This window comes from Urocitellus parryii, chromosome 3 (assembly GCF_045843805.1).
Source record: "Urocitellus parryii isolate mUroPar1 chromosome 3, mUroPar1.hap1, whole genome shotgun sequence".
Classification (NCBI taxonomy): Eukaryota; Metazoa; Chordata; class Mammalia; order Rodentia; family Sciuridae; genus Urocitellus; species Urocitellus parryii.
In genome coordinates this window covers 174626271-174650921 of record NC_135533.1, presented here as the reverse complement: position 1 = coordinate 174650921, position 24651 = coordinate 174626271, and the positions used below count along the sequence as shown (strand labels likewise).

At 37.2% G+C, this 24651-nt stretch overlaps 1 long non-coding RNA gene and 1 other non-coding gene across 2 annotated transcripts; both read right to left on the bottom strand.

Moving 5' to 3' along the window:
* Positions 1 to 8270: 8270 nt before the first annotated feature.
* Positions 8271 to 24555, bottom strand: LOC113182604 (uncharacterized). Its single transcript, XR_003300765.2, has 5 exons — positions 24470 to 24555; positions 19116 to 19153; positions 15419 to 15561; positions 9034 to 9136; positions 8271 to 8897 (listed from the first exon to the last, which is right to left on the bottom strand). It is a non-coding gene; the product is annotated as an uncharacterized LOC113182604 (long non-coding RNA).
* Trnaa-cgc (transfer RNA alanine (anticodon CGC)) lies at positions 18607 to 18679 on the bottom strand. Its single transcript has one exon. It is a non-coding gene; the product is annotated as a tRNA-Ala (tRNA).
* Positions 24556 to 24651: the final 96 nt, after the last annotated feature.

The following is a 24651-nucleotide window of genomic DNA, read 5'->3' as shown; positions in this document are numbered from 1 at the left end:
CCTCTATGTCTTTCTCTAAGGTTGGATTAAGACTGACCTATGCTTGTGCATTACTGTATATCTTTGCAGAGTTAAGAGGACTGTTCATTCTTTGGGCAATTATTTATGAGAGTTGTGGAAGTGGGATGGAAGAATGTTAACAGTGAAGACTTGTTTTTTCAGCCAATGCTGGAGGAAAGGTGCTCAGCTCAATATTGTGTGGCATGGATTATTGAGTTCCACCTGTGATATTAAAGACTGAAAATCCCAGACCTTGGGAATTGGAGTGATGACAGACTGTGCTGTACTTATTCTTCTGTAGGGTAAATCAAGAGGACACCATCTGATGGTTGTAGAACTTCTAGAGGACCTAGGTTTGTGCCATTCTGAGGGTGAGTCCAGACTATGAATCTCTCAGAGAAGCCACTGCTAATGGCCGTATAAATTGCCCTGTCTACTTCCTATAAACAAAATTCTAAAGACTTGTCAAAAGTCACAGCCTGGTTTCAGTTGTGCTATTTGTCTTGTTTCAGTTTCTTGCAGGAACATCAGTACTTCCCAAAGTCAGTGATGAGAGCAATGGTGACAGTCATCAATACAGTGGTGCCTAGTGGATTTGCATACTCACAAGGATGAGAGATAGCAGAGCTGAGGCAGATCCATAAGGCTAGGGACGGAATAGGAGGGACTGCTCCAGAAAACACGAGAGCTATATCCTGGGATGTTATCAGACATGTGGGGAGAGGAAGAGGTTGCTATTTCTAGGATATGAGCCATGAGAGTTAAGCCATTGTAATTTGAACAGTAAGTTTAAATATAACCTTAATATAAAAACTATTGCCAGGCATGGTGGTGCGTGCCTATAATCCCAGCTATTTGGGAAGCGGTGGCAGGAGGAGTGCAAGTTCAAGGCCAGTCTGGGAAATGTAGTGAGACGCTGTCTCAAAACAAAAAGTAAACTGGGCTGGGAATGTAGCTCAGTGGTAAAATACCACTGGGTTCAATCCCTAGTACCACAATGTGTGTGTGTGTGTGTGTGTGAGAGAGAGAGAGAGAGAGAGAGAGAGAGAGAGAAAGAGAGAGAGAGAGAAATATAAGGAACTTAAAGAACTTTTAGGTTAGTTAACTTTTCATCACTGTGACCAAATTACCTGACAAGAACAAATTAGAGGAGGAAAGATTATTTTGGCTTATGGTTGCACAGAATTGAGTGCATGGTCAGCCAGCTCCAAGGCTTCATGGCAGAAGGTCATAAAAGGAGAAAGCTGTTTGGCTCTTTGCAGTTAGAAAACAGAGGTGTGTGACTGGGAAAAGATAAACCCTTCCAGGGCATGGCCCAAGTGACCTTCTTCTTCTAACTAGGTCCTCACTTCCAATAGTCCAGTCAGCTGTCACTGGATTAATCCAGCAAATGTTGGAGGTCCAATGATGAGGTCCAAGCTGTTATGATCCAATCACTGCCTAAATGCCCCACCTCTGAACCTTGTTGCACTGGAAACCATGTTTTCAACATATGAGATATTGGGGAGAGATTTCATATCCAAACTATAATAACTCTGTAACAAGAAAACAAATAGCCAATTTAAAAATGGGCAAATGACCTAAGTAGATATTTTTCTCAAAAGAAGACATACAAATGGCTTCCAAGTATATGAAAAAAAATTCAACATCTCTTATCATCAGAGAAATGCAGATTAAAACCACAATGAGAGACCACTTTGCATCTGTCATCAAAAAGATGAAAGCTAAGGGTTGCTAAGGATATGGAGAGAACACTTGCACACGGTTGGTGGGAATTTAAATTGGGACAGGCACTATAGAAAATTGTATGGAGGTTCCTCAAAAAAACTAAAAATAAACTACCATATGATCCAGCAATCCCACTTTGGGAACACAGCTAAAGGATTTGAAATCAGTATGTCAAAGAGAGATATCTGTACTCCCATATTCATTGAAGTATAGTATTCATAAGAGCCAAGATAGGGAATCAATCTAAGTATCCAGCAATGGATATATATATCCATTTTCTTTATCTATCTATTTATATACACACACACACACACACACACACACACACACACACACTGGAATACTACTCAGCCTTAAAAAAGAAAAGAGTTTCCTTTTGCAACAACATGAATGAACCTGAAGGACAGTCATTATGCTAATTAAAATAAACCAGGTACCTATATGTGGAATATAAAAAAGTCAAACTCATAATAGGGAATAATAGAATGGTGGTTACATGAGGCTTAGTTAATAGGTTTAAAGTTTCAGTTAGACAGAAGGAATAAGTTTTTGAAACCAATTGCACTGTATAATGACTACAGTTAATAATAATGTAACATTTCAAAATTGCTAAAGCAATAGATTTTAAGTATTCACACTAGAAAATAATGTGAGATGATGGATATAATAATTCCATAGTGTATCTATCACATTGAACTCCATTATATATAATTATTATTTGTCAAAAAAATTTAATTAAGTATAATTTTATTTTATAGTCACTAACTGGTGAGATCTGATGTATAATTAATTGAGTTACTTTGTATATGAGAGCCAGTCTCCAAGATGGCTCCCAGTGATCCTTACTTTTTGGTTTTCTTATCTTTAATGTAGTCTTCTTTCATGATGAATCAGGATTAGTTTAAATGAAATAAGTATGACAGAGGTTATAGTTAGTGACTTTGAGGAGTAAGTTGCAGCCTCTGCTTTGGTCTCTTGGGTTGCTTGATATGGAGGAGGCCAGCAGTCATCTCATATCTCATGAGGACTCTCAAGAAACTCTGTGGAGAGACTCACCAGGGAAGGAGCCAAGGCTTGCACCAATTTGCCAGCCATGTGAGTAAGCCCCGGGAATGAATCTGCTAGCCCATTCAAGCCCTCAAATAACTGTAGTCCTAGCTAACATCTTACTGAACCCCATGAGAACTCCTAGCCTGAGCTGTCCAGCCAAGTAGCTCCCAACTTCCTTACCAATAGAAACTGAGAGATAATATATTTTTGTTAAGCTACTAAGTTTGGGGATAATATGTTATGCAGCAATAGATAATAAAAAATGTATATTGTAGATTCTATAGAACTCTGCCTACATAGGTCAAGAAAGTCTTCAGAAAAAAAAGAGAAACATTTAAAAAAATGACTATTGGTTAAGTCTTCGGCAATGACTAGGAGCTTGCAGGTGGAGCAAGGGGAATCATTTCAGGCTGAAAGAAAAACTTGACCATACGGCCAGAAGTAGGAAGACATGACTTATTTGAAAAACAGCAGTTAGTTTGACATGGCTGGGGTGCATGGTTAAAGAATGAAGTAGAGAGAGATTAGAAGAGCAGACTGGATACAGCTCACAAAGGACCTTCTGTGCCATCTCCTTGTATCTGTTGTTTTATCCTGAAGGCAATGAGGAGCCATTAAAGAATTTTAAAACAAGCAACTGACATAAATCAACAGTAAATTTTAGAAGGATGGTCAAATGGAAAATGGATTGGAGGCAGAAAGATCACTTAGAAACTCTTGCACATTCAGATGAAAAATGATTAAGGCCTTATCAATGTGAACAGGGAAGAACAAATAGACTTGGAGGGTTAAAGGAGATATATTTTTAGAATATGAGAAATAAACAAAAGGGAAGAGGTGAGAACCAGGAGGAGAAGAAAGTTTTTTGGGGTAATGGGGTGAATTTGAATGGTACTTTTAAGTAGATGTGTACAGTGGGCAGGCAACTAAGAAACACTATTCTGGGGCAGGACCAGGAGGAAGTGAGGTCAGATTGAAGGAGACTTAAGGGTTTGTTTGGTTTTTGGTACAGGGGATTGAACTCAGGGGCACTCAACCACTGAACCACATCCCCAGCCCTATTTTGTATTTTATTTAGAGACAGGGTCTCACTGAGTTGCTTAGTGCCTCACCTTTGCTGAAGCTGGCTTTGAACTCTTGATCCTCCTGCCTCAGCCTCCCCAGCTGCTGGGATTATAGGTGTGGGCCAGCATGCCCAGTAAGATTTAACTATTTGAAGGCTTTTTCATGCATGCATGCCTTATTAAAATGTAAATAATTTCATGAGCAAAATAAAATCTAAATAAAATTTAGAGTTCTAGATTTATCTTGAACTGGTAACAGTAAAGCCACTTAAAAATAAGATTTAAATACGAACTGGGATAAAATTAGGTTAGAACCAAATAGAGGTAGTGAGAGTAACTCGAAAACTACTTTTTAATATCTTTCAATTTTGCTGAGGATTAAACACATCATCCGAACCTGGTGGTTAACTAAATGTAGAGACTGAACTTTAGATATGCTTATTTCATCACCTCTAATTTTTTAGGCTCTATGACCCATTTTTCTATCACCAATTTTTAAAAAAAATAATTAAATTTTGCTTCTGTTTACTTCACCTATTTTCCAGTCAATTTGCATCAGCTTCATAATCTGATACTTCCTCCTGTTTTTTTTTTCTCTTCCTGCTCTTTGTGAACAAAACAAAACAAATCCTTCCCCCTTATTAAATATATAATAGGTGTGGCAGGGATCTTAATTTCCTTTATTGAGTACTGGAGAGGATATCATTGTTCTTGATTTTACTGTCCACAGCCATCTAATTCTTTGAAATTGTTTTCCAAATAACAGAGTGATTTTAACCTCTAAGTATGGTCTAGTACCCAATACTGCAAGACTTGGAGTTCAATCAGTTCACTGGATTTCTACTTTCCCAAGAATTATGTATTCAGAAATAATACCATATGGATAATGTGGTGTGCATAGCATTAGTATTTCAAGGATTAAAGGAAAACTTATTTATAAGTCATAGTTTTATAATGAAGCTCGGAAGGAGAAACACAGCAGTAAATGGGCTAAAATGCCAGACTTTGAACAGAACTTTTGTTTCAAAACTACTTTTACCTCAGTAAAAAAATTACTACCAATAAAATTTGTGCCATCTTATTTGTGGAAATAGCTGTGGTTTTTAAAAAGTAGCCATTTAATCTTTGTCAGTACAAAGAAAAGTGATGTAAAAAATGAGTAAATGAGCCTAGTGTGGTGGTGTAATTCCAGCCACTTGGGAAGACTGAGGCAGGAAGGAGGCTGAGGCAGGAGGATTACAAGTTCAAAGGCAGCCTCAGAAACTTAGTGAGACACTGTCTCAAAATAAAAAAATTAAAAAAGAGCTGGGGCTGTGCTCAGAGGTTAAGAGCCCCTGGGTTCAATCCCTGGGACCAAGGAAAAAAAAAAAACAAAACAGTAAATGGAGCTGTGTTTTTTATCAGAGTGCCTACTGGAAAGAACTCAAGCATAAAGAGACACCACTTAATGTATTTAACTTTTTCAACATTAAAATGATGAAAAAGGAGGCTTAATAAAAATTTTCTAAGGTGTAAAATATCTAATGAATATTTTAAACAGTTTTATAACAGAATTAAAGGTAAAACTGCAAAATCCTAAGTAGAAGACATTTTTTCTAAAACAAAATATTGGTTTTTTTCTGATTACATAATTGACATGTTCATTTTTTAAAAGTCAGTTAATACAGAAAAGCAGGAAATAAATTACATAAACCTATTAGCCACAGATAAACACTTTTAATATTTTGTGAACGTGCGTTTAAATTTGTGAACGTGTGTTTAACTGTTCCTTCATGTTTGTGTATGTATATTTATGCACAGGGTATATCATATGTAGAATCATACTCTACATACACTGATCCTTCCTTCTGCTACACACTATGGACATATTTTCGTACTTATAAATATGGATCTATTCTAGCTTTCTAAATGGGTACATGGCATCATACTCTATATAAATACAATTTAATCAACCTTTCCTACAACATTGAACATTTATCATTCAGATTATTCCCAAGGTGTTTAGTTTTTTCTTGTCATACTGGGGATTGAACCCAGGGGCACTCTACCAATGAGGTATATTCTATTTTATGTGTGTGTGTGTGTGACAAGTTCTCATTAAGTTGCCAAGGCTGTCCTTGAACTTGCAATCCTTCTGCCTCGACCTCCCAAATAGCTGGGATTATAAGCCTTTGCCACCCTGTAACATGTTTCCCAGGCCTCCTTCAGGCATCCTGACCTGAGTTCTGTCCTCTAAGGGAGGCAGACACTTGGAAAACTCTAAATCCCACAATACTTCCCCAGTCTCAGTGCAGTTTTTTCTTGTCTTTATATTAGCAAAGAGTTCTTGGAGAACAAAGGCCTATTAATTCCCTGCTGGGTCAAAGGAAGGGGAGGACTGCAGTGCACTTTCCTTGAGGAGATGGGGAGAAAGGGAATTGCCACTCAATCTTTCCAGATAATCCTGTAACAGAAACTAGACAGTTGCCTTTGAGAAGTTACTTAACCTCCTTAAACTTCAAATTCTTTATCTATAAGATAGCAACAAATAGCAACTCTATTCTTCCAGTTGCGGAGGCTAAAAAACTCAAGTTGTTTTTTGCTCTTCTCATTCTCTTGCCCTCACGCCATCAAATTCTGCCTGTTGAACCTTCAAAATAAATCCAAAATCTGACCACTTCTCCCCAACCTCTACAGCTTTGGCTTTGGGCCAGACCTCCATCATGTCTTATCTGGGACTTTACAGTAGCCCCTAACAGGTCTCCCTAATTATTCTTCTTTTCCTGTGATCGATTTTCAAGACAATAGCCTCTGACTTTTAAAATAGATAATGGCTTTTTCTCTAATTTAGAGAAAAAAGCAAAAAACCTCCCTGTGTGGATGTATCCTTCTCTCCCACTTCTCTATCTAACCATCTTCCTTTCCAGTCATTCTACCCTTGCCAAACATATGCCCCTTGCATTTGCTGTTTTCTGTGCCTTCAGCTGTTCTCAAAGGCTAATGGTGGTCTCCATTCAAGTATTTGTTGAAAATATTACCTTTATCACATCCTTATATTTCTTTTCAAAAATATTTTTTAGTTGTAGATGGACATAATAACTTTATTTAATTAATTAATTTATTTATTCATTCGTGTGATGGTGAGGATCAAACCCAGTGCCTTACACGTTGATGTGTAGGCAAGCGCTCTACCACTGAGCCACAACCCCAGCCCACATCCTCATATTTCTTGATAGCACTTATCATAGTCATATTTTATGTTTAACTTAATTATTTGTTTGTTTTTTGTTTATTAGAGCTGGAATGCCAGGCAGTCGGAGGAAGGGACTTGCCTCTTCAGTTTTCAGTGTTTAGAGTAGTTCTCAGCCACTATCAAGGGCTCAACAAATATTTGTCAAATGAACAAATAGACAATCATAATCCCTATCTTTCATGGTTGAAATGAAAATTCAGTGACGTAACAGTGTCTAGTGAACAGGAAGGACTCTCTACATATAGGTTGTTTTTGTACCATTATTATGGTATTTAAGATAGGCTTTGGAGAACATATTAGAAAAAAGGGTTTTCCAGTCTTTGCACTTGGAGCAGAAACTTAAAAGTGTGACAAAATAGGTTTTTGGTAAGAGAAAGGACTGGAAACATAGCAATAGAACAGATGGTGGAAATTGAATTCAAAGTTCAGAATTCTGAAGTTTGTTCTTAATAGTCAGGAACTATGGGCTGGGGATGTGGCTCAAACAGTAGCGCGCTCGCCTGGCATGCATGCGGCCCAGGTTTGATCCTCAGCACCACATACAAACAAAGATGTTGTGTCTGCCGAAAACTAAAAAAAAAATATTAAAAAAACAAAAAATAAAAAATAAAAAAACCCAGTCAGGAACTAGTCAGGATTTTCAGCAGAGGAAGATATGATAAGATCTTGACCTGGGGGATCTTTGTGGGGATTACTACTTGTGTTTAAAAGTTACATTTTCTAGGGTGGGGAGTGGATTTGTTAACTAAAGAAAATAGTGAGTTACTTTAAGAAACTTTGAAAGACATTTTCCACATACAGGCTGATAGGACCTGGCCTATGTATATGATCCTCTCTTTTCAGGTAGGCCTCAAACATGTTCCACGGTGGGAGAGCAAAATGAGTGTGGGAAAGACTGAAAATCTTGGTGATCTATTTTTAACCAATCTGGGTTGAATGGGGTTCTAACTTAGCCATTTCTCCTTTCATGATTCAAAATTGCTTAACCTTTGGATTAAGTCTATTTCAGACCCTGGCTATACTTCATGTCTTGGTTTTCCATTTCACATGCAATTTCTGATTATATCTCTCTTTTAATATACCTCACTTTTAGTCTAAAGTCCTGCTTATCTAGGTGCCAAGTCCAGTAGCATTAGCGTCACTTGAGAGCTTATTAGAAATACAGAATTCTCAGAATTCAGCCAGTTCCACTGAATTAGAATCTACATTTTAATAAGATCCCTGGTGATTTATGTGTACCTTAAAACTTAAGAAGAACTGCATTTGAGCATCCCTTAACCAATGGCTGTCCCAGTCTCCCTCAGGAGCCCCTCAGTAACTCAAATAAACATACAACAATTTTCTGGACAAGTCACCTAGCCACCTTCTCCAACTAGAGAGCTTTCCACTTTCTACCTTGTGTGTAGAAAATATAAAGGAATGACTGCTCTAAAGGTACAATGTTTCTCAAGGTAGAATCCTTAGATCACTTCCATTTGAATAATCTAGAGGGTTTGTTAAAAATGCAGATTCCTAGCCCCCACCTTGCATCTATTGAATGTGATTCTCTTAAAGGACCCTACAAGCCATTTTTTTCAATTAATATTTGATATATACTAATCTTCAAAGTAATCTTGGTTACAGCAACAGAAAACTGACTATACCATGTTGGAACATGTGACCCAAATTTGACCAGTCAGCTCTCAGAATTCCTGTTACCACAGTGTTTATGGTGACAGGCTCAATTTGAAAGATGGAATTCCAGGAGTTTCTTGAAAATTTCCATGAGGAAGTGCTCTTTATTTTTCCATTGGATTTGAATCTGGATGTTTATGAAGTTGAAGCTGTTGGGTGGGGGAGAAGAAAAGAGGAATCACATAGTGCTTCTCTGAGAATAAAACAACTTAGTGAGAGGAAGAACCCAGAAACAGCATCCCAATAGTAGGGGAAGGGAATATAGCTCAGTTATAGAGTGCTTACCTGGTATGTGCAAGGTCCTAGGTTCAATCCTCAATGACAACAACAACAAAAAAAGAAGAAATAAGAAAAATCTTGATGACATTGTTGGAGACTTTGGATAGTGCTGTAATAAAGGAAGATATTCTCTGAACTTTTAAGATATATGAATCATTGTTACCTCTTATTGTTTAATATATTCAGAGTTGAGTTTTCTGTCCCTTGAAACCCAAAGAGTCCTAATTGATACATACTTAAATCCTAAATTGTATGGTATCTACTCTAAATGTTTTGGTTGAGTGGGATTAACTAAATATAGTCAAGGAAAGGCCAGTCAGGGAAAGCTTTTATGAGTAAAATGGGTCTTGAATGAATTGGAAAGAGACAAGGAGAGAGAAAATTGGGGGTGAGGGGGGGAGTACATAACTAAAACCTTGGGGGTAGGAATGAGCACATTTTGTCAGTGGGGCCCTGGGGAGAGGAGGATAAGTGCCAGGGAGGACAAAGATGGGAAGTTAAGCTAAATAGGATGAGATTAGGTTTTGGGAGAGTCTTGAAACTGGGGTAAAGGAATTTGATGTGCCCAAAATAGGAACAGATTGATAAGACAAGGAAGATTAGATCATGTTGAGAGTGGTTAAGGATGGAAGAACCTGATTAGAAAGACTGACTTTCTAAATTGATACATTAATACAGATCATAAGACATACAACAGTGGGGCCAGCAACGGTAAAGAAGAGATGGAAGGGATAGAAATGAGAGCAGTGTAAGTTGGGGAAACATAGGTTTATGTGGTTATGGATAATGAAAGCAAGTTACACATAGCTGACCTCACCCTTTGAAGATAATAAGCAGGCAGGTAAATACTTAGTACAATTAATCAAAGTTAACACACTGGAAGAGGTGGGGACTTGGATAGAAAAAAAATTTCCCATCACCATTTCAGATGGGGATTCCCATTCTATTTCTGAGTTGTATTTCTACAACAAAGATAATAGTTTGGAAATATTTAGCTGTTTGTTTCTCTTGATCTTAATTGCTACCATTATAGTCCAAGCCATCATTTTCTCTCACCTGAATTAAAATTGCCTATTAAATTATCTTCCCATTTTATTGAAATCTCCTCCCCCTCCATATCAGGGGTCCCCAAGACCAAGCACAGTTTTAGTGATTTGCAAGGAAGACTCAGGGCTCGGAATATAATCATGCAGCTATGATTTATGATAGCAAAATGATCCAAAGCAAAATCAACAAAAAGAAAAGACATGTAGGGCAAAGTCCAGAGGAAATCAGGCCCAAACTTCCAAGGGTCCTCTCCCACTGGAGTCAACATTGCATTGTGACAACATTAAGTGAAATGTTGCTAACTATGGAAGCTTATGAATGATTCTGCCCCCAGGAATTTTATTGGAAGCTAGTCTCTTAATCACTGCCTGGCATGTGCCAAAATTCCAGATTCCTCAAAGGAAAGCAGATGGTTCTGAATTGCTATGACTTGAATGTTTTTGTCCTCCCAAAATTCATGTGTTGAAAGCCTAACTCACAAGGCGGTGGTATTGGGAGGTGTGGCCTTTGTGAGGTGATTAAGGTCTTAGCAGCAGAGTCCTCATGAATGGGATTTGTGTCCTTATTAAACAGGCAAGAGACTCCTCATCCTTCCCACCATGCAAGGACACAGCAAGAAGGTGCCATCTATGAGCAACAGAGCCAGACCCCTAATTGATAAAGAATCTGCCAATGCTTTGGTCTTCGACTTCCCAGCCTCAAAAATTGTGAGAAACTTTTGTTGCTTATAAGCCTCTTAATTTATGATATTTTCTTATACAGCCCACAAAGACTAATAAGATTATCATAAGGTACATTGTACAATTTACATACAATGAGTCATTCTTATCAGTTGGGTGATAGGAACCCTCCCCAAATCTAAGTTCCAGCCAAGGACCAACAATTAAGCTGGGCTTTCAAAGGATAATAATCAAGCCTGCTATGTTAACTCTCTTCTTCCAACCTATTCTTCTGTCAATTGCTAGCAGGAATCTTCTTAAAATATAAATCAGAGTATGTACATTATATACTTAGACTAAAATTCAAATTCTTTCCCATGGTGCACAAGTCCCCATTTAGCATCAAAACAGCATTCCTCTCTAACTCTTGCCACTGTCCTCAGCATTACCCTCAAGCTAAACTGGCCTCTAAGTTTCTAGAACATCACCACCAGATAGAATGTTCCATGATGATGAGAATGTTCTTTTATACTGTTCAGGTGTCCATTGGCGCCCACCAATCACATGTACCCATTGAGCATGTAAAATGTGAGGAACTGACTTTCTAATTTTATTTTAAATTTAAATAGCCACATATGATTAGTGGCTATCATATTGAGCAGGGCAATTCTAGAAGACATCAAAATTGTCCCATTTTAAGACCTTTCTTTGTGTATGTAGGAAATTAATGCAATGGTAGACTTCAATTATATTATCAGACAAGGTATCCCAAATATTGAAGAACAGGAGGGCTAACAGACTAAATTAAAATGCTTGAACCACACACACAGTTTATTAAATCAACTTAAAATACAGTGTAAAGCAAGGGGGAAAGAAATGGTATAATTTCAAATATTATGATGAAAGTATAAGAGGAAGGTGGAAATATTAGAATTTCTGTGTTGCATCAGTCTTCTCAGCTGATGGGCCAGAGTGAGGTTCAAAGAAAGGGGTCACAGTGAGAAGTTTGCCTGGGGTCATGTATGGACATTTGTTCTACCAGAAGGACTCAGGAGAGACAAGTACACACGACTTCTAGGTCAACTCACAAATGGACGTGTTGAACAAAACATGGCTTTTGTTTGTTTTTGTGGTGCTGGTTGAACACAGGGCCTCACACATGCTAGAAAAGCACTAAACTACTGAACTACATAACCAACTCTACAAATATGGGTTTTATTTAGGCCATAAGTTTACATTTTTGGTCAGAAGACACATGAACCAGAATAGTTATTACCAATGAATGGTTAAAACCTTATAAATAGGGGCTGGGGCTTGGGCTCAGGGTAGCGCACTTGCTTGGCATGTGTAAGGCACTGGGTTTGGTTCTCAGCACCACATATAAATAAATAAAAATAAAGGACCATCAACAACTAAAAAAAATGTTTAACCTTATGAATATTAAACACTCACATATAGTCAGTCTATCCTGGACATTGTCTGGTATACGTTTAATTTGTTATGAATACTTAGTGCCTAGGTGTTTTGTGTATATTATGCCTCATTAATATTAATTACATTAATATTAATCCTTTTATTTCCATCTACATTTAACATACACATGCTCCACCCACTAATTACTTAATACATTTGAATTTCATCTATCTACCTTATTTTTTAAATTTTCACCTGTAGCATAACTTACTATTCTCAAACAGTATAACAAATGCACTTTACACCTCTACACATATTTCTTCTCTGTAAAGTGACCTTTTTCTGGCTCATCCCATAATAAGCTCCTATAGATTCTTTAGGTCTCAATGAAAATGTCCCTTCTTCTGAGAGGCCCTCCCTGTGAGTTATAGATTAAATTTAATCCTCATCAAGTTCTTATGTTGAAGCCCTAACCCCCAATGTGATTGTATTTTGTAATAAGGCCTCCCCAATTCAATAGAATTGATGACCTTATAAGAAAAGGACAAGACATCAGACCTCTCTCAGTCTGTCTATCTGTATCTCTGTCTCTCCACACTTAAGACATTTCATGAGAAAATATAGCAAGAAATCAGCTGTCTACAAACCAGGAAGAAAGGCTTTACCAGAAAGCTAACTGATCTTGACCTTCTAACCTCTAGAATGATGAGAAAATAAGTTTTTGTCATTTAAACCACCCAGTCAGTGATCTATTGTTATGGCAGCCTCCATGTTGCTTTTACTTACATTATTTCTGAAACCAAAAATGTGGTTTTTTTCCCTCACACTAACCAATTCTTGAACTCTTCATATACCAACAGGTTATCAAATAATTCAATTGACTTCTGACCCAATCTGTCTAGATTCAGCAGCATATTCTACGAATTAAAGACTCAAACCTCAAAACTGCTCTCCCATTTCTGATGCCAGCTCAAGTCCTGATTGCCATCTATACTTCTGATCAACCAGCTATAACTTAGGTGTTCCCATTATTTCCTCTTCAGGTTTGATAATTTGCTAGAATGGTTCATTGTAATCAGAGAAACATATTATTTGCTATTATGAAGTCTATTACAAAGACTATGACTCAGGAATAGCCAAGTGGAAGAAATGGATAAGGTAAACAGCCATAGAAGTGGGGAGTGGAGCTTCTATGCCCTCTCTAAGCACTGACATGTTCACTAACCTGGAAGATCTCTGAATCCTGTCCTCTTGGAGTTTTATGGAGGTTTCAAAATTCAAGGTGGAATCATACTAGGCAAGTGTTCTACCACAGCACCAATATATTAAATTTTTTGAGGAACCTCCATACTATTTTCTATAGCAGTGGCACCATTTTATATTACAACCAACAATGCATAAGTGTTCAATTTCTCCACATCCTTGTTGAAATTGGTTCTTCCTTGCTCTTGCCATTCCTCCCTTACTTGCTCCTGCCTTGCTTCTCTCTCTTCTTTTTTTGGGGGGTGAGGGGATATCCAGGATTCAGCTCAGGGGCACTCAACCACTGAGCCACATCCCCAGCCCTATTTGTGTGTGTGTGTGTGTGTGTGTGTGTGTGTGTGTGTGTGTGTATTTTATTTAGAGACAGGGTCTCAATGAGTTGTTTAGCATCTCACTTTTGCTGAGGCTGGCTTTGAACTTGTAATCCTCCTGCTTTGGCTTCCTGAGCTGCTGGGATTACAGGTGTCCATCACTGCACTGCACCTCGCCTTCCTTCTCTCTTTCTTAATGATAGCTACCCTAATAGATTTGAAATTGTATGTAATCATGGCTTTGATTTGCAATCTCTAATGATTAGTGATTTTGAGCATCTTTTCATGTGCTGATTTGACTATCTGTTTATTCTCTTTGAATAAATTCAAGTCCTTTTTCTGTTTTTGAATTGGGTTGTTTTTATGTTGTAGAAATTCTTTATATATTCTAGCTATTATTACCTTATCAGATAAATGTTGGCTAATATTGCCTCCCATTCTGTGAGTTGCTTTTTCACTCTATTGGAGGTATCCTTTGATACACAAAAATTTAATTTTGATTAAGTCCAGTTTTATTGATTTTTTTTCCTTTGCTGTCTGTGCCTTTGGTGTATATCTAAGAAATTATTGCCACATACAATGCCATAAAGTTTTATTCAGTGTTTTCTCCTAAGAGCTTTGTAGTTTTGATTTTAATGCTTAGATCTTTGACCCATTTTGAATTATAAATTGAATATGATGTCAGATATTGATGTTGTAAGGATGCAACTTCATTGTTTTCCATGTTGATATTCAGTTTTCCAGAATTATTTGTTGAAATGTCTGTTCTTTCTCCATTAACTGGTCTTGTCACTCATATTAAAAATGATTTGAAAAAAATCATTTGAACATGTATGCAATGGTTTATTTCTGGACTCTCTGTCTTTATGCCACTCCTGCACTGTTTTGATTATTGTAGCTTTGTAGTAAGTTTTAAAATCAGGGAGTATGAGTCTTCCAACTTCATTATTGAAACTAAATTTTTAATCCACCATCTTTTAAAAATTTGTTCTTTTTAGATAGACATGACAGTAGAGAGTATTTTGATATATTATACATATGTGGAGTATAACTTCCCATTCTCGTGATTGTACATGATGTGGAATTACACTGGTTGTGTATTTGTATATAAACACAGGAAAGTTATGTCTGATTCATTCTACTGTCTTTCCAATTCCTGTTCCCTCTTCCTTCTCTTCTTCCTCCTTTGTCTAATCCAATGAAATTCTATTCTTCCCTCCCAACCCCCTTATTGGGTATTAGCATCTGCATATTAGAGAGAATGTTTGGCCTTGGGTTTTTTGGGATTGCCTTATATCAGCATGATAGTCTCAAGTTCCATTCATTTACTGGCAAATGCCATACTTTCATTCTTCTTTATGGCTGAGTAATATTCCACTGTGTATACACCACATTTTCTGTATCCATTCATCAGCTGAAGGGCACCTAGGCTAGTTCCATTGCTTAGCTATTGTGAATTGATCTGCTATAAACATTGATGTGGCTGTGTCACTATAGTGTGATGTTAATCCACTATCTTAAATCATTCATAGGAGTTGTCATCTCAGTGACAATGTAAAAATACCTGTTCATATCTGTTATTTATAATGAGAACTAATCCTCTTTGTAAATTCTTAACAGGACAGTGTCCAGGAACAGCAGTCTTAGGTTGGCATCCTTGTATTTCCTTTATTCTTCCTAGACAAAGCTCTTACTCACGATTGAATTAGAATTTGTAGTATCCTAGTCTTCTGTTCAGGCTGTCACTGCTGTACTGGGAAATCCGCCAAAGAAGACTTCCTGGATTCAGTTTCATTTAGGTAATTCTCTTACTTTGTACAGATTCTATTAGTTTTCCTAGACTAGAGAAAAGAATAAACATATTCAAAACAAGTTGCTTGGGATTTTTCCCAGGCAAGGTTAGATTAATAAAAAACAAAAATCAATGAGGGAAAAACCATGACAGAAAGCTGAAGCCAGACTCTGGTAACTGAAGAGGAGCCTTGATTGTTTTAAATGATAAAAGGAGAATCAAGGATATTTTTGTGTGACCTTTGAGATTCTCTTTCCATTATAGGTTGTGCTGAAGAAAAATCATAGTTTGAGATACTTCTTCGTATTTTGCTTTTCTCCTAACAGAGACAGAGTGAGACAGTGAAGAAGAATGTTGGGTTATGTCTAAGAGGTATGTCTGAAAGCATTTTGTACTGACTTTATATGAGAACTAAGGCATTGGTTTGCTAAGCTACAAATTCCTTTACCATGTGTTGAGACAATCAATACATCTCCAAAAACTCTAATAGCTTGTGGGGAGCCAGTCTGAATGATTTGCATTCTCTTTCCCTGAATGGAGAGGCTTCTGATTGTCATTACATCTTGTAGTGACCTGGACATTGCCCCAGTCTCGGAGACTGAGGACGCCTCTTCAGATGTAGGCATGTCGCCCCATGGATTGAGCTACACTCACCTGTTCCTTTGTGATATTACCCCTTTGCCCTGTTTGGGATAGAATGTTCCATGGAAACGCCCTTTGTGTATCTCTTTCTCTTGCTCTGCCTTTGGGTGTGGCTTTCCTAGATGTCAGTGAACCTGCTGGCAGCAGACATCAGGAAGCTAGACTCAACCTCCTGAAGCCTGACCCCATGCCTCATTTGAATGGCTTCTCCTCAATAAAAGGATTTAGCATGTGTGCTCTCTCTCTCTTTCTGTGGACCTTTATGGTCAGAGGAGCCATCACAGGAACCCAAAGAAAAAGGTATCTCTGTCTCTTGTGTGGTTATTTCGTGCAGCCCAGTTCCCCCGGAGTGACCCTGAGTGTTTTAGTCGTGAGAAATGTGATAATAGCTCTAATAATATAAGATTTTTAACGTTTTCTAAATATTATTTCTTTAATTCCCTAATTCTCAGAGAATTGTGTAAAACCCATTTATATACATAGGTTTCTTTTTTATCTGCCCTGCTAAATTAAATTATAAGGTCCTAGAAATATGCTGTCTCTCTCTATGTGTGTATGTGTGTGTGTATCTTATATTGTGTGCCTATATGAATACGTAACAATGAATCCCACTATTACATATGATTATAATGCAGCAATAAAAATATAGAAAAAAGGAAAACATATCTTATTCAGCTTATTCCTCACAGTTCACTTTATCTTTCTTTTTTATTTTTCCTTTTTTAGCAGTGCTGGGGATTTAACCCAGGGAATTCTACCACTGAACTACATCCCCAGCTATTTTAAGACACAGTCTCACTAAGGAAGAAAGAAAAAAAAAAGAATCTCACTAAGTTGCAGAGGCTGTCTTTGAACTTGAGATCCTCCTGCCACAGCCTCCCAAGTAGTTGGGATTACAGGCATGAGCCACTATGCCTGGCTAGCACTATATCTTTCATAAGTTAAATAAATATTTGAATGAAGAGAGAATGAATTCAATTATCTATTTTTGTTTTGAAGATTATTTTTCAAGGAGACTTGTTTCTTTCCTTGTGAGATAAATATTCTTTAGCTCAATGATAATGATTGCATTATGGCTCTAAGAAGTCCCATTGCCTTCCTGCATTTTGCCCCATCTCTATCCCCTTTAGTTAAAGAATGGCTGATGGGGCTGGGGATGTGGCTCAAGCGGTAGTGCGCTTGCCTGGCATGCATGTGGCCCAGGTTCGATCCTTAGCACCACATACAAAAAAAGATGTTGTGTCTGCCAAGAACTAAAAAAATATATATATATAATAAATATTAAAAAATTCTCTCTTTCTCTCTAAAAAAAAAGAATGGCTGATTAGGTCTGGGTTTCATATGTACTAATCTCCTTATCAAATGACTGTTCAGCCACATTCAGTGTTCTCTTCAAAATAAGCTTTTTCTTTTTTTAAAATTATGAATAGGCTGAGAAGTTTTTCCAAATCTTTAAGTTCTGGTTCCTTCTTGCTTAACACTTCCGCTTTCTTTTTTTTAAATATATTTTTTAGTTGTAGTTGGACACAATACCTTTATTTTATTTATTTAATTTTATGTGGTGCTGAAGATCAAACCCAGCGCCTCGCACACCTAGGTGAGTGCTCTACCGCTGAGCCACAACCCCAGCCCTAACAATTCCTCTTTTAATTGATTTTTTTCCTTCATGCTTTTTACTATAAACAGTGAAGAAGCACTAAGGCACTGCTTCAACACTTTGCTTACAATCTCCAGTTAAATATTCAGTTAGATATTTAGCTCTTTTCTAAGATCTCACCAAAACTATCATCCTTAATACCTATATTTCTAGTATGCACCTCAAAATTCCCCCTGTCCCTACCCATTATTCAATTCCAAAGTTGCTTCTACATTCTTAGATATTGTTACAGTAGCACCTTACTCTCAGATTCAAATCTATATTAGTCTGGGTTCCCCAGAGAAACAGAACTACTAATAATATACATATGCAAACCCATATAAAATAAGGAATCAGCTCACACAGTTATTGAGGCTGGTCTATAGTTGGTAAACTGGAGACTGAGCAAAGCCTTTGAGTTCTACTCAAAGTCCAAAGGCCTGAGAACTGATGGTACAAGTTCCAGACCAAGGCTGATGATCAATGTCCAAGCTCAAAGGCAGTCAGGCAGAGAGCAAATTCTCCCTTACTCAGCATTTTTTTTTTTTTTTCCCTGTTCAGGCCCACTCACACTGGGGAGGGGAATCTGCTTTATTCAGTGTACTTATTTTCTAATGTTAATCTCATCCAAAATGCCTTGTAGACACACCCAGAAAAATGTTTAACCAAATATCTGTGCACTTCATGGTCCAGCCAAATTGATACATAAAATTAATTATCATAGTGGACTAGCAGTTTCTTTCTTTTTAAAATATTTTATTTTTTAGTTGTAGTTGGACACAATACCTTTTTTTTTTTTACTTATTTATTTTTTTTATGTGGTGCTGAGGATCGAACTCAGGGTCTCTCACGTGCGAGGTGAGCGCTCTACCACTGAGCCACTACCCCAGCTCTGGACTAGCAGTTTCTATCACAAGAAATATTGGTGAAAACATTAAATTTTATTTTCCTTCTGTTTTAGCTGAGAGTTTTTTCTTGTTATAAAAAATTGTTTAATTTCAAAGATGTTACACAGATAAAGTAAATGAAATGTTTAATTCCAAGAAAATAATTCCCTTTATACCAGGACTTTTTTTTTCCTACTCCAGTGGCTTTTTAAATTTTTTGCATATAGTCTATAAAAACAGTACCATTTCTTATATTTTGTTTGTAACCTACTATTTTCAACTTAAAATACATGCTTTGATGGTGGATGCCTGTAATCCCAGCTATTCAGGAGGTCAAGGCAGGAAAATCACAAGTTTGAGGCCAGTCTCCATTATTTAGCAAGACCTTCTCTCAAAAAATAAGGGGCTAGAGGTACAGTTTACTAGTAGAGTTCTTACCCAGAATGTGTGAAGCCCTGGGTTGAATCCCCAGCACTCTGGAAAAAGAAAAAAGACATAAAAATAAAAAAGAGAGATGAGGATGTAGCTCAGTGGTGGAACACTGGGTTCAATCCCCATCACCTTAAATAAACACAAATACTTACACACACACACACACACACACACACACACTGCAAACACACATATATATAATTTGAACACTTTCTAAAATATTAATCTGTGACATTTTTATTCACTGCATAATAGTCTTTTAAATGGATATATATTTTTCAATCAATGTCCTTTTACCAAACATTTATTTATTTATTTAATTTTTGGTCCTGGGGATTGAAAGAAGGGGCCCTAAGGAACATTTCTAGTCCACTTTTTATTTTGAAACAGTGTCTCACTAAGTTGCTGAGGTCTTCTAAATTGCTGAGGCTGGCTTTGAACTTGTGATCCTCTTGCCTCAGCCTCCTGAGACACTAGGATTATAGGGGTACACCATCATACTCAGTCCTCATTGTTGAATAAATAGGTGGTTTCCAATTCTTCAGTATTATAAACAACTCTTTTTTTAAAATATTTTTTTAGTTGTAGGTGGACACAATACCTTTATTTTATTTGTTTATTTTCATGTGGTGCCGGGGATCAAACCCAGTGCCTCATGCATGCTAGGCAAGTATTCTACCACTAAACCACAACCCCAGCCCTATAAACAACTCTTTTATACTCTTAATATTTCTTTTTTTCTTTACACATTTTTTATTGGTACATTAATTTAGTATCTCTTAATGTTTTAATTATGAAAGCAATATAGGCCCTCTCTAACTAAAATAATATGGAAGTTGGTAACATAAAAAGCAAAATTCCCTATTTTATTCACCTGTACTTGTATTTTCCAACACTTCTATTCTCCATGAGGCAAATAATACAACTACTTCTAATGGTTTACTGTGTATCTTTCTGACTCTTTTTGCTTCCTGCTTTTTTTCTTTTACATTTATTCTATAACCTGTAAACCTTTTGTTTTGTTTTTCATTCTCAGCCTCAAGTAGCCTCTTTGCTCTTCTGCTTAGTTTGGGATATCAGACAAACATATTTGTTAGAATTATATGTAAAATTCAGACAAAAAAATATATGAGAGAATGCCTCACATTTCTCTAGTTAAAAAGCATGAAGTTTACTGATTATCTTTTCTGCTTTGAATTTCAGCTGCTATTAGGTCTGTGAAATCTACTTCCTGGTACTGTGTCAGACAGTTGGAAAAGTAACATTCAAATAAGTAAAGTGTTAATATATTTACTTTTCATAAGCTAAGAGGGTGCACTACATTTAAGAAAATCTAAAGCTAGTTGTGGTAATGCACATGAGGCAGAAGTAGGAGCATCACAAGTTGGAGACTAGACTTGGGAACTTAGTGAGACCTTAGTGAAACAGGACTGGGGATGTGGCTCAGAGGTACATCACCCCTAGATTAAATCCTCAGTACCACACACACATACAAAAAGATTTTATATTAACTTTTCATATGTTTACACAACTGACCATGAAGGGAAATTCTGTAGAACAAGAGAACAGTGATATATGTAATATATATGAGATGTGTATGTATATTTGTGTGTGTGTGTGTGTGTGTGTGTGTGTACTTTTTCACTCCCAGTAGGTACTAAAGTACCTGCCATGTGCGAGGTACTGTATACATATTTAAAATGTAAAGATGAAAAAATACAAAGCTCTTCCAATTTTTTAAAGATTTCATGAACACTGTTTAGGAAGCACCTAATAGTTTTATAATCTTTGGTTCAGTCTTACCTTCAAAATCTGCATTAGAACATTTTGTCTTTCAGAGATAACACAATACTGGCCTTTGTGTATTTCTCTACATATTTTCTTGCCACTGCACTGTAGTTATGTCCCAGGAGCCTTGGCCACATTTGGCTCAGAAGCAAGAGGGAAATCCCCTTGTTGTCCAACCAGATGGATACCTAAGGCATTTATTCTCCCTGCAGGTCCTTTTGGTAAAACCAAGCCCAGAAATCTGACATTGCAATTCCTTCCTCCCTCCCCACATTCCTACCCTTTCTCTCCTATGAAAATTACTGAAATGCCAGGAGTTTGGTTAGGGGTGATAGAGAAGTCAGGAATGTTTTTAATCCTGTGTTCAGTGTTCTTGGTAATATTAGAAGAGCAGTAGAGCCATGAATCCAGTCATGCTCTTGGCTAAAGCAGCCTACCCTGACTTTAGTGCTCCTCACATGAAAAAAAAAAAAAAAGACTTAGTGCTTTAGCTGATGATAAACACAACCTAAGCCAAAATGTGACCTAACTGCCAAAACAAGCAAATGTGATCTGATCTGAATTGCCATTAATAGAAGGTTAGTGGCGGGGACAAGCAAAGTAATAGTCCCATGTTACATTCTTCAGTGGCCAGGGTCATACCTGGAGGATGGTATTTCCTCTATATTTTAACAGCCATGCAAAAGAAGTTGGAGTATGCCCAAGCTGGGCAATAGGATGATGAATGCCCTAGAAACTACATCCTTTGAGGAACAGTTGGAGGATCTGTGGTAGTTTACCCTGGAAACTAGAAGACATGGTGGTATGGGATAACTATTTTGGAACATTCACAGAACTATCATGTAGAAGAGTTGGACTGTTCTGTGTAATCTCAGCAAGCCCAACTTAGACTGATGGGTGTACATTACAAAGTGTCTGATCTCTTTTCTCCATAAAAGGAAGAAATTTCTAGACCTTATGAACATTTGAAAACAGCAGCTCCGAAAGGCAGTGACTTAACTTTAACTTGGGGGTGTAAGAAAAGAGGTTGACTGAACATCAGAAGATGAAAGGATAGGATAGGAAGTTTGAAGAGATGATCTGATCCAAGATCCTTCCAGAGTCAAAGATTCTAATGACAAAAACTTAAGAAGGTGTTACTTTTTTTTCCTCCAAGGTTCCATACAAGTATTAACCTTAGAAACTGTTAAAATAGACTCTAAGGATTCTGTATATGAAGGTTTAAGTAATAAAATGTGCATGTTTTCCAAAACAGACTGAAGATTTTTCTTCCATTAAAAAACTCTTAGGCTGAGGTTGTGGCTCAGCGATAGAGTGCTCGCCTAGCGTGCATGAGGCCTTGGGTTCGATCTCAACATCACGTAAAAATAAATAAACAAACAAAATAAAGGTATTGTGTCTAACCAAAAAATAAATATAAAAAAACTCTCTATATTCTTGGTGTGCTTGATTTCTCATAAAATGTCTGATCCTCTTAATATGTTGTTTTTTAAAAATAAATATATTTTTATTTCATTTATTTATTTTTTATGTGGTGCTGAGGATCGAACCCAGGGCCCTACCCATGCCAGGCAAGCACTGTACCACTGAGCTACAGCCCCAGCTCCTTAATATGTTGTTTCAAGGGTATGATATTGTGATAAGATTAACTTTTTTTTAAATAATTTTTTTTAAAGATGGGCACATATCTTTATTTATTTATTTTTATGTGGTGCTGAGGATTGAACCCAGTGCCTTATGTGTGCTCTATTGATAAGCTATGACCCCAGCCCTGATAAGATTACCTTTAGCCCAATATTATAAAGCAGCATTTCAGAGAATGGCAGTTTGTGGTCAAATGTCAAAGAACTAGCCCTGTGGAGCAACTGGTCTTTGGAGGTCATTAATCATTAATAATGAAATAGCATCCAGTAAAATGTGTGTGTTAGGATATCTTGACTCTCCCCAACAGTTAATGAAGTAATGGTCATTCTCATTTACCAATGCACAAACTGGGGCCCAGAGCTTCTTGCCCACCATGATTGTGCATGGGGCTGGCACTAGTATCCAGACTGACTTTTTGTCCAATCCTCTTTCTTATATTGATTGTTTTCTTCTATATAGTATGTTTAGAACCTTTCATGAAGGCAGAATATAATTTTCCTCTCTTTTTTTTAAGAATATTTTTTTTAGTTGTAGTTGAACACAATACCTTTATTTATTTATTTTTATGTGGTGCTGAGGATCGAACCCAGGGCCTCACACATTCGAGGCAAGCGCTCTACCACTGAGATACAACCCCAGTCTACATTTTCCTCTCTTAATGATAGTGGTTCTGTGGCAGGTTGACTTGATCAAAGACTTGGCCTCTAACTTAAATGGTGTCTTTAAGTTCATCTTTTATCCTAAAGAAAGTTTCTAGCAGACACCAATACTGATGTCTGAGAACACTTGACCATCTCTTTAAAAATAAAGATTCCAACACTTACTCCAAATAAAAATTACAAGGATGTGGAGAGGGTAGTGTTTGTCCAGTGGAGTAGATTTAACTGGGTAGTACAGCAAAAATACTTATGAGATCAGAATGAGTCAGAAAACCTGGGTTTAAGTTTGTTTTATTACCTTGCTGCCTATTAATGTGACATGTTCTTCACGTGGGGCTTCAATTTCCTAATAGTTATATAGGAATAACAATAGGACTTTTGGGGTAGTTGGGAATATTAGATATGATAATAAGTATGAGAGTATAAACATTTTGCTGTTTAAAAATATGTTTATTGTATATTCTCATCAATTGTTTTCTACCCATTTTTCTCTTGGGGTATTATTGTATTTTCTCTTTACTTTCACTCCTGTTTATTGCCAGCATAGTAGGTGCTGTAGCAATAATCAGTAATAATTCAACAGAACAAGTGCCTCTGGGTGCAGCCTAGTGCTGATCTCAGAAAATACAAAGAAGCCTGAGACCAGCCCTTGTCCCAGTGTGCAGACAGCATGCTGTCCACAAATTGCTGTGAAAGTCAACCTGTAGACCAACCAAGGTGGGAGAGGCGTCAGTAGAGAGGGAACAGCTGAGGGAAGGTACAGCTCAAGCAGTCACTGGAGTTGTCATACTTGTTGGGCCAGTAATGTAACCTCTCAAAACCTGAATTTCCTTATCTTTAAAGAGAAATAAATAATGCCTAACGATGATATGAGGATTCAAAAGTAATATGTGGCTAGGTGCAGTGGCTCACGTCTATAACCTCAGTTACTGGGGAGGCTAATGTGGGAGGATCCTATATATAAAATATAAAAAATAAGGGGCTGGGTTTATAGCTTAGTGGTAGGGAGCTTGCCTAGTATGTGTGAGGCACATATAAATAAAATAAAATAAAGGTCCATTGACGACTAAAAAAAATTACAAAAAATAAAATAAAAAGGGCTGGAGATGTAGTTTAGTGTTAGAGCGCCAGTGGGGCCAGTCCTCAGTGTGGAGGGGTATAAATAATATGTGTAAATATTTGTACTTGAACCGAGCACATCAAATGGCACAGGGTAAGGGTTTAATAATGTTTGCCATTGTTAATGCCGTTTAAATAATTTAATACTACCTTACTGCGATGGTCAATGCTGTGATTCCAAGAATAAGTCATTGCCTGGTCGTTGGACGGAGAACAAGAGTGGCAAAGATTCATACGCCACGGTTTCAGTCTTCAGGAGCTTTAAGACGAGGCCAGCTTCACAGACTGAGACCGGCAGCATCGTGACGTCTCTAAGTCCGCGCGTTGGCTCT